Genomic DNA, 15172 nt, shown 5'->3' with positions numbered 1-15172 from the left:
AGCAGTTGACAATCATCTGTTGGTAGCCTAGGGATGGCAAACCCAGTTCCCCTAAAGTGTGCGTGCGCGCATATGTGCATGTGCCCAGATCTTGCTGGAGCTCAACTCATATCACCCTCACCCCATGGTTAGGGCTAATAGGAGTCCAACACTATCTGAATTGCCAAAAGTTACTCACCCCTACTCTAAAATAGTAAAGGTTCTACCAAGATGTATGGAGAAAGTGAAAATCTGCACTGAGCTCCAGAGGACACTTGATCAACGGCATCAGCAGAGGGAGAATGTTGTGCCCTCAGCAGTTCATAATAACCTTCAGTCTCTGAAATTATTTTTTAGTGGCATAAGTAACATAGGTAAATAGGATTAGTGAACTCTGAAGGCACTGGCAGGATAATCCACATCCCTCATCACTGTAATATTTTGCTAAATGATGAGAGCCACCGAGTTGCAGAGGTCACAGTCCTTGCAATTACTTCAGACTCAGCATCAAGAAGCTCAGACAGATGCAAAGGCATCTAGACTGCAAATGTACAGACACAGGGTGCATCTGCACTACAGAAATAATACAGCTTGACACCACTTTAATTGCCATGACTCAATGCTATGGAGTTCTGGAATTTGTAGTTTGTTGTGACACCAGAGCTCTCTGACAGAGAAATCAAAATATCTCACAAAGCTACAGATTCCAGAATTCCATAGCATTGAGCTCTGGCATTTAAAACAGTGTCAGCTGAAGTACCATAGCATCCCCACACCTGCTGTCACTCTGTACAGGGGACAGAGCTTCTGGGAGTGGGATGTGTGGCCTTCCTAGGTGATGCTCCATCCTTCTTATGAGGAAAAGGACAGGACAGCACAGGGGGGGGGGATGCACGTGGCCTCCCTCAGTGCCACCCTGTCCTTCTCCACATGAGGAAAAGGATGGGATGGGGTGGGGTGGGAGGGCCCAATTGGGTGTCACCTCTTTTCTGGTGTGTCACTGGGTGTGGTTTGCACAATCACACCTTCTAATCACATCACTGTCAGGCTTCATTATTTCTGCAGTGCAGATGTAGCCACAGAAAGAGTAACCAAGATCCCACATTACAGTGACAGAGTGTAATTTTATACTTGTGGAGTTATGCGGCAGTTGCACAATGCCACCTCATCAGTGAAATTTGATGTTGTGCATCCAAACAGGTGTATGCAGCAGCATGTGCATCATGCACATTGTGCCTCCATCTGCATTAGTGCCACGTGCACAGCTCTGCTTCTGCAACCTTGAACTGAATCCAGCCATTTTGCATGGGGAAAAATGGAAAAGTACTTCCATAAGGAAATTCATGCATGCATAAGACTCCAACAGGATTCTACTGTTTCTGGGTAATTGCGTTGCTTACCTGGGGCTATTTCTTAAATGTTCAGGTAAGAGAGAACGTTGAGATTGTCCTATGTACTGAGCCTGGGTTTAAAATATCAGTAGCTGTAAATATATTTTTGATTTTGAATTTTTTTTGATAAAAAATGTTAAGCAATGCAGGAGGTCCTTGCAGCCTATTTGAAGACTGCAAAGACCAAGTTCCAAGAATCCCCTAGCCAGTGTGCCCTTTATAGCTGGGGCATTCTGGGAGATCATAGAATCATAGAGCTGGAAGAGACCACAAGGGCCATTCAGTCCAACCCCCTGTCATGCAGGAATATAGAAGCACCCCCGACAGATGACCATCCAGCCTCTGTTTAAAAACCTCCAAAGAAGGAGACTCCACCACTCTCCAAGGCAGTGTGTTCCACTGTCGAACAGCTCTTACTGTCAGGAAGTATTGCCTAATGTTGAGGTAGAATCTCTTTTCCTTTAGTTTGTATCCACTGATCGAGCTCCTGTTCTCTGGAGCTGCAGAAGACAAACTTGCTCCAGCTTCAGTATGACATCCTTTAAAATACCTAAACAGGGCTATCATATCACTCTTAACTGTCTCTTCTCCAGGCCAAATATATCCAGCTCCCTAAGTCACTCCTCATCAGGCATGGTTTCCAGATCTTTCACTATTTTAGTCACTCTCCTCTGGATACGCGCCAGCTTGTCAACAACCTTACTGTATTTAGTAGCATTATTAAATCATTTCCCTCAATCTAGACGTAGTCAAGAAATAACGTTGCTAAATTCTCTGCATGGTCTGTGTGTGGGCTAAGGCAGGGATAGCCTCCTGTAAAATTTTTACTAGTGTGCAGCAAAAGGTTTCTGATGCTGTGTTTAAAACTGCCTGAATCACATGGGGAGCTCCAGTCCTCCCCGCAACAACAACACAGTAAAGGGCATTCCTTGTGGTGCTGAATTCACAGTATTCCATTTTACCATGCATTCATGTGAAAATATGAATAGGTAGACAGGCCAGTGGTTTTATTTACCACTTTGGCATGGGACACACCGCTCCAAAAGGGCAGCCTGCTAGTGGCCTAATTCCCTCCAGAGGGAAGCTGCAGCCGCCAAACTGCATGGCTTCCCTCCAGAGGAAAAAGAACCCGGAAAAAATTGGTTCTTTTTATGGCTGCAGGGTGGATGTCATGAATACACCAATGGCACACTCATGATGTAAATGACATGTGGTACCGTGCCAATGCCACGCAGTGCTTACATCACAATGGCGGCGCCCGTGTACACAGGACGCTGCCATTGTTATGCCTGCGTGCTGTGTTAGGGTTAGGGACCGTGCAGTTGTTGCGCTGTCCCTAACCCTAGTATCGCCGGGAGTACGGTGCATTTGGGTGGTCTGTACCACTCCTAAGTCATCACACAATTGTCTTGAAATGTGAAGAAAATGTTTTATTTGCATAGAAATATCCTAATGGACAACAAAGCAAGCAAGGGAATGTGAAAGGATGGGGGAAGAAATAGAGCAGAATCCCTTGAACCAATGTAGTGGTTGGATTGTTGGAGTGTTGGTGCTGCTCTGTGGCAAGAGTCCTATGTATGTCTCTCTGATTGCATGGAAACAATTATTTTGATTTTTTTTAAAAAATGTAATGTTTTGCAATACATGGTTTTTAAAAACCCACTAAGCCAGGTTTGATTGTTGGACTATGACTTTGGTGACCAGTATTCAAATCCCTATTCAGCATGGAAACCTACTGGAACACTTTGGGCAAGTCACACTCTCTAAGCCTCAGGGGAAGGCAATGGCAACCCCACTCTGAACAAATTTTCCCAAAAAACCCCCGTGGTAGGGTCGTGATAAGTTGGAAATTACTTGAGGCCACATAAAAGAACAACTTGGAAAAGGGTACCACCACCCATATGCCATCCCATGTGCAGCCCTAAACACCATAGAGTGTTCTTTTTCAAAGTCACTGTGAGAGTACACACACATGCACTAAACACACACGCGCACACACAAGATCCATGGGTCAGGGAGAATTCTACTTTATTTCCTGCCTTCTGGATTGCTTCCAAATCTAATTTTGCCTATTAGTGCCCATTCCAGTTCCAGTGCTGTCAATTTTTGGCTTCTAATTTGCTTCAGTCCTTTGGTTTCTGTCATTTGTGTTCATGACCTTCCATGTAGTTGTGAAAGCATTAATTAACTAATTGGTTCATTTGAAGCTATCCTTCCTCCATTCAGTGAAGATTTTAAGTGCTATAAGCCATTTGAAAAGGTGTTCCGTGTGGGTGGTATTGTTTTAATCTTTGCACAACTCTCAGTTCTAAGACCTTACATCTTAGATGATATTCCAGACATTAAATTGTGCATGCCCTTCTGGCAAGGGGAACAATTGTTTCCATTAAATATTCTAAATATATTGACTACATTGTAATGCAACAATATTTCTTCTGGTTGGTTAATAAATCATGAAACATTACACTGACTAAAAAATTAAATAACTCTTTCCTATGGCACCTTATCGCCTGAGTTTTCAGGGACCATAGGTAGCCCATTTAATCAGTTACATGGAACATTATCCAGATGTTGAGGTACATTCATCAGTTCACATGGTTGTAGATGGGGTTGTAGTCAGTGAGGTCAGAAGGATGGTGTCAATTGCATTATTATCACTAGCCATCTCTTAGATAACAAAGTTCATCCTCTAAAACCACTTTCTTTGTTTCTTTCTTTAAAATATTTATATCCCGTCTTTCCCCCACAATAAAATTCAAGGTGGGTTTGATTTGACTTCACTACAGCAAAGCTGGGTAACTTGAGGCTTGCAGGATCTGTGTTGTTTGTCACTACAGTCCCTGAGGTCGCTGCCCAGTACATACCAGTGACCCATGAAGGCAAGCACAGAACCATAAAAGGAGGTGCCTCTGAGCACACACTCAAATCAGGAGTTTCATATTGGTAGCAGAAATGTGAGGACAAAGTATTCTGAACACATCTTCTCTTGTTCCACTCTCCCTTTCATGATTTCATCAGACTAATTTAGGATACTACAAAAAAGAGGTTTTATTGTTAATATGGTTAAACAACTGAGAGTCAGAATCTACAGGAAATTGTCCAGAAAGCTATTAGTTCTTTCTCTTATCATCCCAGCACAACAGTACTGATAGTCTTTCCTATATATACATTGTTTAGATGGCTTCTAAATTCTGATCAGGTCATCATAACTGTCTTTATGTCTCTAAAACATTTTGTTCAACTTTTTGTCCCATTAGTCCATTTGTCATAATTATCTTATGGAGCAATAAGAGTTGGTTATTAACAGTCCTGAGAAGTAAGTCAGAAATCAGGATAAAAAACCAAGGAAAGAATCACCAGGAAGTATAATCAGGTTGTGTTTCCAAGGGCCCTTTCATGTTATGCAGTTATAGCACAGAAGCAAAAGGGAAACAGGAACAAACTCAAAACCATGATTGCTACAGTTCAACGAATGATATGAATAGATAAAACAAATACTACAACAATCAACATAGAGACATAGAGGACAACAACAAAAAAGGAAGAACAAGAGACCTATTCCAAAAAGATCTGGGACATCAGAGGGAAGTTCAAACCAAGGATCGGGACACTCTCTAACAATAGATTCAAGATCAAGAAGGAATAAAAAGATGCTGGATGCAGTACACAGAAGAGCTATATAAAAGGGATAACAAAATGAAGGACATATGGATTGAAGAGTCATATGAAGATGAACCTCAAATTTTAAAAACAGAAGTGGAAGCTGCAATTAGATAAATGAAAAAAAAATCATCAGGAACAGAAGATATTCAGATCAAATTGCTTCAATCCACACTAAAAGAATCAACACCAGTGCTAACCAACATATGTCAACAGATATGGAAAACAAAATGATGATCAACAGATTGGAAACAATCAATTTACATCCCTATCCACATAGCTCATCTTTTCCCCCAAGGAGCAGTGTAGAATGTATACCCCCACTTCAAGTCTATGAGCTGGATTAAGCTCAGAAATAGTGACTGGCCCAAGGTCACACAGTGAGCTCTGTGACTGAGTGGGCATTTGAACCCAGTTTTCCCCAGTCTTCATCTGGCATGTACTGATAACCCTTATACCACACAGATGGATTATCCTAGTAACAAGCATGCTGGTGCTCCCTGTATTTGGCATTCATTTAGCACTTTCAGAAGGTTAATGCAGCTTCACAGCCATTGCTTTAGCAATCCTTACAAAACCCGGTGGATAATTTGGTATTTTTATCTCTGCATGGCTGGCAGGGGCTGAAATTGTGGCATGCCTAGGCCCATTTACAGTTTAATTACTGAGGATTTATATATTCTGGGGACTTCCTGCTTCATAGTTTAGGGTTTGGGCCATTCTGAGACACCACGCCTCCATGTTTTATAACAAAAATTTATAGTATATAGATTAAATATATGAACAGAAACAGGCCTAACTGACAGCAATCCCAGAATTTGGCATTTGTAAACAAAGAATTTTTTAGAAATCTTCGTAGGTATGTGACACACACTTTCAGTACAGGAATTTTACCCCTTGAGTCTACCTCATAAATAGAGAATCTACTGGTATTTACAACAAAACTAGGCTTCTCATATTGATACCCACTTAGGCTATCCCTTTTTCCCTGCATATGTATATATGACTTTCCCATTTGCCCTGATACTGTCTCTTTGTCTCTCATATGAACAAGTGATGACTACATAAGTAAAATTACTGCTACTTATGTCACTGATGCTTCCAGTTAATTCCTGTAACTGCCAGTGAGGAGTCACTAATACCTCTGCAAAATACAAAGTAATTATTTCTAAACATTGCTCTCTCTTTTCACCTACTTACTGCCCAACTTTGCTGAAGGTTGGTCAGCTGTCAGGCCAGGCATCCCAATCTAGTTAACAAGAACAGATACTGGGAATAGGAAGTTACCTTCCCAGATGAGTCCCCACAAAAAAGAATTTCTTCTTCCACACCAAATTTTACCCTCTCAAATTCCACTTTGCAAGTAAAAGAATTCTAATCTTAGATGGACCTTCTAAAAAGTTTATTCTTTTGGCCTGCACTGACATCTGGTCAAGTCATCTCAAATGGAAGCAACAAACATATTTTTAAAAGCCTGCAAAAACTTAAAGTGCATTTTTCTTCCCTTTCACAATTGTCCACTTCAAGATAGGTTATAGCAGAGGCAGCAGGTGACATCCATGTCATAACTCAGTGCAGGTTTGAATTCAAACTTTAAAGGAGATTTCCAAGATGCTGATTATATTTGGGGGACAACATGCCCCAGTCCAGGTAATTAGAACATCATCTGATCCGTGACACCCCAAAGGGACAACTTGCAAACTCATGAATGCCTGAAGAAGTAATTATTGTCTATCTTAGCTCCAAAACACACTGCAGAAATAATCCAGTTTGAAACTGCTTTAACTGCTCTGATTCAGTGTTAGGGAATCCTGGGTATTATAGTTTATTGTGGCATCAGAGTTCTCTGACAGATAAGGCTAAATGTTCCACAGAACTACAGTTTACAGAATTCCCTAGCACTGAACTAGGCCAGTTAAAACTGTCTCAAACTGGATTATTTCTGAAGTTGTTTTGGACCTTAGTTGATCAACCTTAGCCTGAAGAATGTTTCTTTCAAACTATTCCAACACACTTTTCCCAAAATAGTTACCACACTACCTCCCATCACTGCTTTCTGGGAATATGTATTCTGTGAACAACTGTTTTGCACCCTCAAGTGCACCTAAGAATCTGGTTTTTCTGCACCTGTGCTACATTCTGGCTTTTAAAGTTTTTTTAAAAAATGGGAAAATGTTGGCCTGTGGGCTCCAGATAGCCTGTGGAGCTTCCCCATCCAGCTTTCCAAGCCTTTTCCTCAGGCTCCATCCTCTATCCTAGGCCCCATCCCTTTCCCCTTCCCTCAGCAGAAAGAGAAGGGAAGGGGTTATCTTGGGTCTTCTCTGGCCTGGAGATAAGCTCTTTTTCTGTCCCAGCACCAAGAGCCATTCCTTTAAACTGGTGGCCTTGGTTGGCTATCTTTGCCTAGAATTCAAAGAAATAGCTATGTTAGTCTGTAGTATCAATATTCAGAGAGATCTTATAGCACCTTTGAGTCTAACTGAAAGCAAGAGTTTGACAGAATGAGCTTTCATTGACTTAAGTCTACTTCTTCACATGCATTTGGATTTGCATCTGAGAAAGCAGACTCAAGTCTGCAAAAGCTCATGCTGCCATCTTCTTTCTTTCAATTAGTCTCAAAGGATCTTCTTGCCTAGGAGGGAGAACAATGGAGAAAAGTATGTTCCATTGGTCCTATAAAGTCATTGCCCTTCCTGAGTATCCTATGTTGGTACAAGATATGCAGAGCTGGAAGGTGTTTGCTGCCAGCATTTCATTTAGCAGGTATCTCAGGTAGCTCTGAGAGGTGTTGCCAAGGAGATCTTAGAGGACAATTGCTTATACTCCTTCAATTACTGCCTTCCTTGCATGAGAATAATAGAATCATGATGTTCAAAAGAACCACAAAGGCCATCTTGTCCAATACTCTGCCATATAAGAATACACAACTAATGCTCATCCAACCTTTATTTAAAGACCTCCAAAGAAAGAGAATCGACATCATTCTGCCCCTCTGAGACAGTCGATGCCACTGTTGAAAAGCTTTTACTGTCAGGAAGTTCTTTCTAATTTTAGGTGGAATCTCTTTTCTTGCCATATGAATCCACTGGTCCTAAAGCTTAATTTGAAAGTGGTCAGACCTGTAATAGTTGGAAGGCTTGATGACATCAGTGCAAGGGGCTTTCAAGATTGCTGTTCATTCAAGCTCATAGCCTTGGAATGCTTCTAGGGACCAGGATGGAGAATGGGTGTCTGGTCTAAGATCTCCATTCCCAACTCCATGCAGGCCAGATTGTGTCAGAGTGTCATAAAATTTATCGGTCTATCAGGGAAAATGCAGGGTGGGCAGAAACGCCCCTCTTATCTGAGATAATGGTGGGGATTTTCCCCTTCCTCACCCAGCTCCTGAAGAAGGAGAATCCTCTGTGATGGGACCTTGGCAAATGGGAAGCATTTGGGGAGGTATTTCCTGGGCCCTCCTTGAATCAGAGGCCAAATTAGGCATAGACTATAGTTCCCTTTCTTCTTGTAGAGACTCAATACTACCTTTGAAATTCAGGCTCCAATAATAGCCAGCCATACCTTTTAGCTAGTTTGATCAGATGAGAAGGCTGAAAGCCTGTTTCTCATGGACTTGAACTCTGTCACTTATATGTTTATATCCTCAAGGCTGGACTAAACTGAAGTCTACATTTGGCTGCCCTAAGCACAGGTGGGCAACTGTGGCCCTCTCCCTATTATTGCTCTGCTGTTTCCACTTCCATTATCCCTCACCACTGGCTGTGCTGGCTAGAATGGCTGCAAGCTGCAGTCCAACAACAGCTGGAGAGCCACAAAACAGTCATAGAATCATAGACTCATAGAATCGTAGAGTTGGAAGAGACCACTAGGGCCATCCAGTCCAACCCCCTGCCATGCAGGAAATCCAAATCAAAGCATCCCTGACAGATGGCCATCCAGCCTCTGTTTAAAGACCTCCAAGGAAGGAGACTCTATCACCTTCCGAGGAAGTGCATTCCACTGTCGAACAGCCCTTACTGTCAGGAAGTTCCTCCTAATGTTCAGGTGGAATCTCTTTTCCTGTAGCTTGCATCCATTGTTCCGGGTCCTGTTCTCTGGAGCAGCAGAAAACAAGCCTGCTCCCTCCTCAATATGACATCCTTTCAAATATTTAAACAGGGCTATCATATCACCTCTTAACCTTCTTTTCTCCAGGCTAAACATCCCCAGCTCCCTAAGTCGTTCCTCATAGGGCATGGTTTCCAGACCCTTCACCATTTTAGTCGCCCTCCTTTGGACACGCTCCAGTTTCTCAATGTCCTTTCTGAATTGTGGCGCCCAGAACTGGACACAATATTCTAGGTGGGGCCTGACCAAAGCAGAATACAGTGGCACTATTACTTCTCTTGATCTAGACACTATACTTCTATTGATGCAGCCTAAAATTGCATTGGCCTTTATAGCTGCCGCGTCACACTGTTCACTCATGTTCAACTTGTGGTCTACTTGGACTCCTAGATCCCTTTCACACGTAGTTTCATTCAGCCAGGTGTCACCCATCCTATATCTGTGCATTTTATTTTTCCGCCCTAAGTGCAATACCTTACATTTCTCTGTGTTGAATTTCATTTTGTTAGCTTTGGCCCAGCTTTCTAGTCTATTCAGGTCAATTTGAATCTTGATCCTGTCCTCTGGGGTATTAGCTATTCCCCCTAATTTGGTGTCATCTGCAAATTTGATAAGTATGCTCCCAATTCTGTCATCCAGTCAACCTTGCCTTTAAAGTATCTGAATTTGAACAGCTAGTATGCATTTGGTAACTTACTTCCAAGTACCGTCATCAAGGAGTGGGTGATGTGATAATGACAAATGATACTCCAGCATCTGTGCTGATGCCCTATGACTTTGGGGGTAGTATTCAGGATTTGCTCTGTAAGCAGGTCTGTGCAGGAAAGTCACAGAACGTGAACTGGCTGCAGAAGTGTGCTTCTGGAGAATATTGGCCTTTAAAAATATAATAACGACAAATTTCTAGTCTTGATAGGCCCTATTAGCATTACCTTTTCCTTGTGTCTTATTGTAATTGCAAGCCTCAACATAGAGAATTTTCAGTTTAACAATTTGTAAGCCACTCTGAGAGCCTTTGTGGCTGAAGAGTGGGGTATAAATACTTGAAATAAATATAATTGTGAAGGCAGTTGGAAGCATCTGGGTAATACCCAAGCAGGTCAGAAACCAGGCTAACTGCTGAGTAAGACTTCTGCTCTTTGAGGATACAGCTTCAGTGCCTTGGTTAGCTTCTTGCCCTTACCCATGACTAATGAGAATTTCTGAATAAATGATGCAAATATACTTGATTTCCATAATTTATATAGGTCACAGAACTTAGCTTTGCTTAGTGCAGAATGGTAGATACTTTGGTGCATTTTTTAAAACAGCAAAGAATATCCTAGGTCCTACAAATAAACTTTGAGTGACTTCTTTGAATGTACTTGTTATTCTTTCACACTGCACAATAAATCCCTGTCTGGTATGTGTACCATCTCCTACTATAAGTATGTGGTGGGCTTACCAAAAATGTAACCAAAAAAAAATCTATAAAATAAATATATAAAGCTGTCAGAGAGTAGGTATCTGATCTGTCACTTTCTCTGATATATGTATATTCTGGGTGCAGTAGGGAATATGTATGCATATATAACAGAGTTTGCAAAAGTTACTTTTTAGAGTGCAGCTCCCACAGTTTGGGTTTCCTGGGTGTTATAGGCCAAAAAGTAAAATTTCCTAGTTCTATGATCATGTGCATGATCATAGACTCTTTCAAAAATACATTTGAAGTCCAAAGGGCTAATTGAGATAAAAGTTCATAATCAAAAGATCTAAAAGGTCTAACTCTGTGGTGAGCAATGGGCACAAGTGCTCAGACCTTGGAAACAGTTTGACTTGCTGAGTAACACAGAAAAGCTTCTGAACATAACTTGGAGCAAGGGGTGGTGATGACACTATTATTATAACATGTCCAGCCTAGAAGGAAACTGAGACAACAGTGAAAATGGAATGGAAACAGCATGAGGAATGTAAATCAAGTCATTAGCAAACTGCAGCTCCCATCTGATCGCAGAGGGATTGTTTGATGCTTTATCAGCAACATGAAACCTGGAAAGAAACTCTTCTGTACAACATCATGTTCCTGCTCACCTTGGAGTGGATGCAAATCCATTCCCATAAGGGAGCAAAGCATGTATCTGCCTGCTAGTCAGGCTCTGAATATGCTGAGAATGTGGCTGAAATAAATTCATGCATGGCCTTCCATGGATAAGTTTTTCGCTCTGACTCAGTACGAACATTAACACAATTAGTGGCTACATGTCATCATTACAAATCATTACAACATACATAAAGATGCTATGACAGCTGGATCAGCTCTCAGTGTGACAATAATATAAAATTTACCAGGAAGAAAATTCAACAGTTGCTGCATTGAGACTCCTATCCAGATCCTGATTTCATCAGAAGACTACATAATAACAGTAACACAATGTAAAGACACACTCACAGTAAATTAAAACAATTATTGAAGTTTGGTTTCAGGCGGATTAAAACAGATCAGTGAGGAGCCAGAGTGACAGTAAGAGGCTGAGTGTGAAAAATGATGCTCCATCAGTGTCTCTAGCATGGAAAACTGTGAGAATACTATTTCTTCAAATAACCAGAAACTATACAGTATTTATAATGAAAAGGTGGAGAGAGAAAACAGAATACCCAGCAGAACTATCTTTTTTTTTTTAAATGCCTGTCATTGGATCAGAAATGAACAATAATAAGGAATAAATACTCCAGTTATGGTATCGGGGCATTTCCTAGAAACCTAGCTCTATTCAGTTATTTTGTCTTTAGCATTTGTCTGTCTGACTTACTAACAAAAGCCTTATGTGAGTATGATTATACATACAGTACCTCTTTTTTTGGTATATTTAATTTCGGCTGTAAATGTTGGGTTATCTGCATAGAGAATTCTGCTCTGGTTGGGGTTTAGTGCTGACAGAAATCATTTTTTTTTTTTTTTTTTTTGGTTTCTCCTCCTCCTTGCAGGGATTTTTAGTCATCATCCTGACCTACTGAGCTTTATCTGTGGCCACTGAGGGGTCCAGTATCACTGGGGTGGTGAATGAACTCTAGATGTTAGTTTGAGCTGTAAAGGGTGCTGGTCCCTTTTTCCAGAATAGACTCAGCACCTTAAATAATTCCTTTCAAACGGTCTAAAACATGGAGAAAATTCACTGCCTCATTGACAGAGTCATCAGCTGCCAGTGGGCTCCATCCTCATGTTTTGCACACAATGTGTCTCAGGGGTTTGTCCCCTGCTCTCCAAATTTCTCTCCCTTGATGCTTTCTCTGCCATCCTCTTTCTTATTTCTGATGTGACTTCCCATCAGAGATGTAAGAATACGTCAGTCTCATTCTTGTACTTTCCAGAATCCCATCGGCATTCTCAATATTGTGGAAAGGAATTAATTACAACTAGCTAGCTTTGTAACTAGTTGCTTCCTAGCTATAGTAATGTAAGATTTGCTTCATCTGGGAAAAGTCTCCTGCTTACAGGCTCACTTTACCCAACTCAAGAACTTGTATTGATCTAAAAGAAAAACGAGAGTCTACCTAATGCAATTTGACATTATTTTAACTGCCATGGCTCCATCATACAGAATTCTGGGATTTGTAGTTTAGTGAAGGCTAAAGACCATGTAAAACTACAAATCCCAGGCATTACATAGGATGGAGCTACAGCACTTCAAGTGATGTTAAACTGCATTATTTCTACAGTATAGGTGTATTCTTAGCTTCTCCTCTCTCTTAAGATACAGACTAAATCCTGCTGCAAAGGTGTGTGGGGGGTTAGTATTTAAGAAACATTTTACTCCCACATTACAGTAGCACTTTCTGTAATTAACAGCCAAGGTTTAATTAAAGATTGATTAGGCACTAATTAGTCTAATGATTAGTCACCTGAAAGAGATGAAGCATAAATACACACTGGGGCTGCCAAGTGATGGGAGCAAAGAACTGAGAAGTGGGGGAAATGATAAAGGAAACAGATTAGAGGCAGGACTCCACTTCCACTCCCACCTCCCTCAGGGGCAAATGTTTCATGTTGTTCTGGTGTGTTATAAACGACACTTTCAGTGTGAATTTTTCTAATCGGCAAAAAGTCTGGCTGCTGTGTCTCTTGTGTGAAAAATGAAGCTCAGATTGAATTTAATCTCCCTGTTCCATCAGATTTTTGCCTTGTAAATGCAATTAAACAATTTCTCCCCACTTCCTGAGAAGTAGGCTCATCTGGAGGGAGTTCACTGCTCACCTCGCCAAATACAATACAACAAAGGCATCACAGCTCAGCATGTACAAAATGACAACTTTTAACACCCTTGAAGCAAGCCATGCCATGAACAGAGATTTTATCTTTGGCTGAGATATCGGGGTACTCAGCAAGTCTTTTTCTCTGTGCTGCAGCATTTTCAAGCAAAGCAACTACATCTGTTCTTCCAATACTGGGGCTTTCTGATAGCATGCCAGGAGGATCAGAGGGTGCTTCGCAGAAGTCAGCTGAGTCACAGCCACCTGCTTATTGGATGCATCCAAATCTAAATTCCATTGACTGTTCCAACTACAACACCAGAATGTATGAACATCTCATTTTTAAGTCATTTGCTGCTGATGTGTTTCTGGGCCAAGACCCTTCCAAACCAAGTCTGTCACCTGGTCTACTTAAAATTCTGACTTTGGTGAAGGTTTCTGCTGTATTTTCCTCCTTTGACTTTCATTGTACTAGCCTTCCCAAGTCACTCATTCACTTTTCTCACTGTTTTTATGGAGACGAGAGGGCTGGCCCTACAACCTGGCATTTTGAGGTTGCTTTCGGTTTGGGATGTTATAAAAAGGTAGTATGTTGTTTGTTAATTACTGAGGGTGCATTTGCACTGTAGGAACAATGCTGTTTGACACTACTTTAACTGCCATGGCTCCATCCTACAGAATCCTGGAGACAGCAGTACTCTTTGGCATAGGATGCTAAGGACCTTGTAAAACACAAACCCCAGGATTTTGTAGGATGGAGCTACAGCATTTAAAGTGGTGTCAAACTGCATTATTTCTACACTATAGATATACACTATGTTAATATGCTATATTTACTAAAAGGTCTTTGTGGGACTTTCTGCCTCAGCTGACCAAATAGTTTGACTAACTTTGGGTGCTATGAACATTTGACACAATGAGTGACAGGCTTCAGTTCTGCTATTCTCCCTCTGACAGCAACATGTCTTGAGCCAACCCTAGGATTTCATGCCAAGCTCTTAGTATTGTAAATGGTTGCAGTTATAAGACTAGTTCAGTGCAATTGTACTTGGGCTCCATCCATATCCTCTGTGTCATCTGACTATAACATGATTACTCATTCTCGCAGAATTGCACAACATCCCACTAGCCCATTCTTTATGAGTAAACTTTGATACTAAACAGCATCAACACTTGGAATAATTATTTTGAGGGATTTCAACTCCCACAACCTAGACCAGCCTAGACCATCAACCTAGGCCCGTGATGGCGAATGTGTTGCACTTTTGCCACGGGTGGCATGCGGCGCCATTTCGCCAGGCACGGGGCGAGGGAGAAGGCGGAACGGGCGTGTGCCCCTTCCGCCTCCTCCCTACCATTTTCAGGCCTCCCGCTGTCTGAGACAGCAGGAAGCCAGAAAATGGCGCCTGGGAGTAGGAGACAGAGGCACATGCGCGTCTGTCTCCTCCTCCCAGCTCTCTTCCCTCCCGGCTTCCCTTCGCTCCGCTCAAAAGGGCTCCATGGAGCCCTTTCACATGGAGCGAAGGCCGAGGAGAAGGGGGCTGGGACGCGTGCCCAGCCTCCTCCTCCTCGCTTTTCCTTCTCTCCCCGTGAAAGGGCTCCATGGAGCCCTTTCTCGGTAGCGAAGGCTGAGGAGAATGGGGCTGGGACGTGTGCCCAGCCTCCTTCTCCTCGCCCTTCCTTCACTCACCGCAAAAGGGCTCCATGGAGCCCTTTCTTGGGGAGTGAAGGCCGAGGACATCGGGGCTGGGCACGCGTCCCAACCCCGTTCTCCTCGGCCTTCGCTCCCCAAGAAAGGGCTTCATGGA

This window comes from Sceloporus occidentalis, unplaced genomic scaffold, assembly GCF_023333645.1.
Source record: "Sceloporus occidentalis isolate IW3139 unplaced genomic scaffold, rSceOcc1.0.p SCAF_1, whole genome shotgun sequence".
NCBI classification, from domain to species: domain Eukaryota; kingdom Metazoa; phylum Chordata; class Lepidosauria; order Squamata; family Phrynosomatidae; genus Sceloporus; species Sceloporus occidentalis.
The sequence above is the reverse complement of the archived record's forward strand: the minus strand, read 5'-3'. Positions refer to the sequence as shown.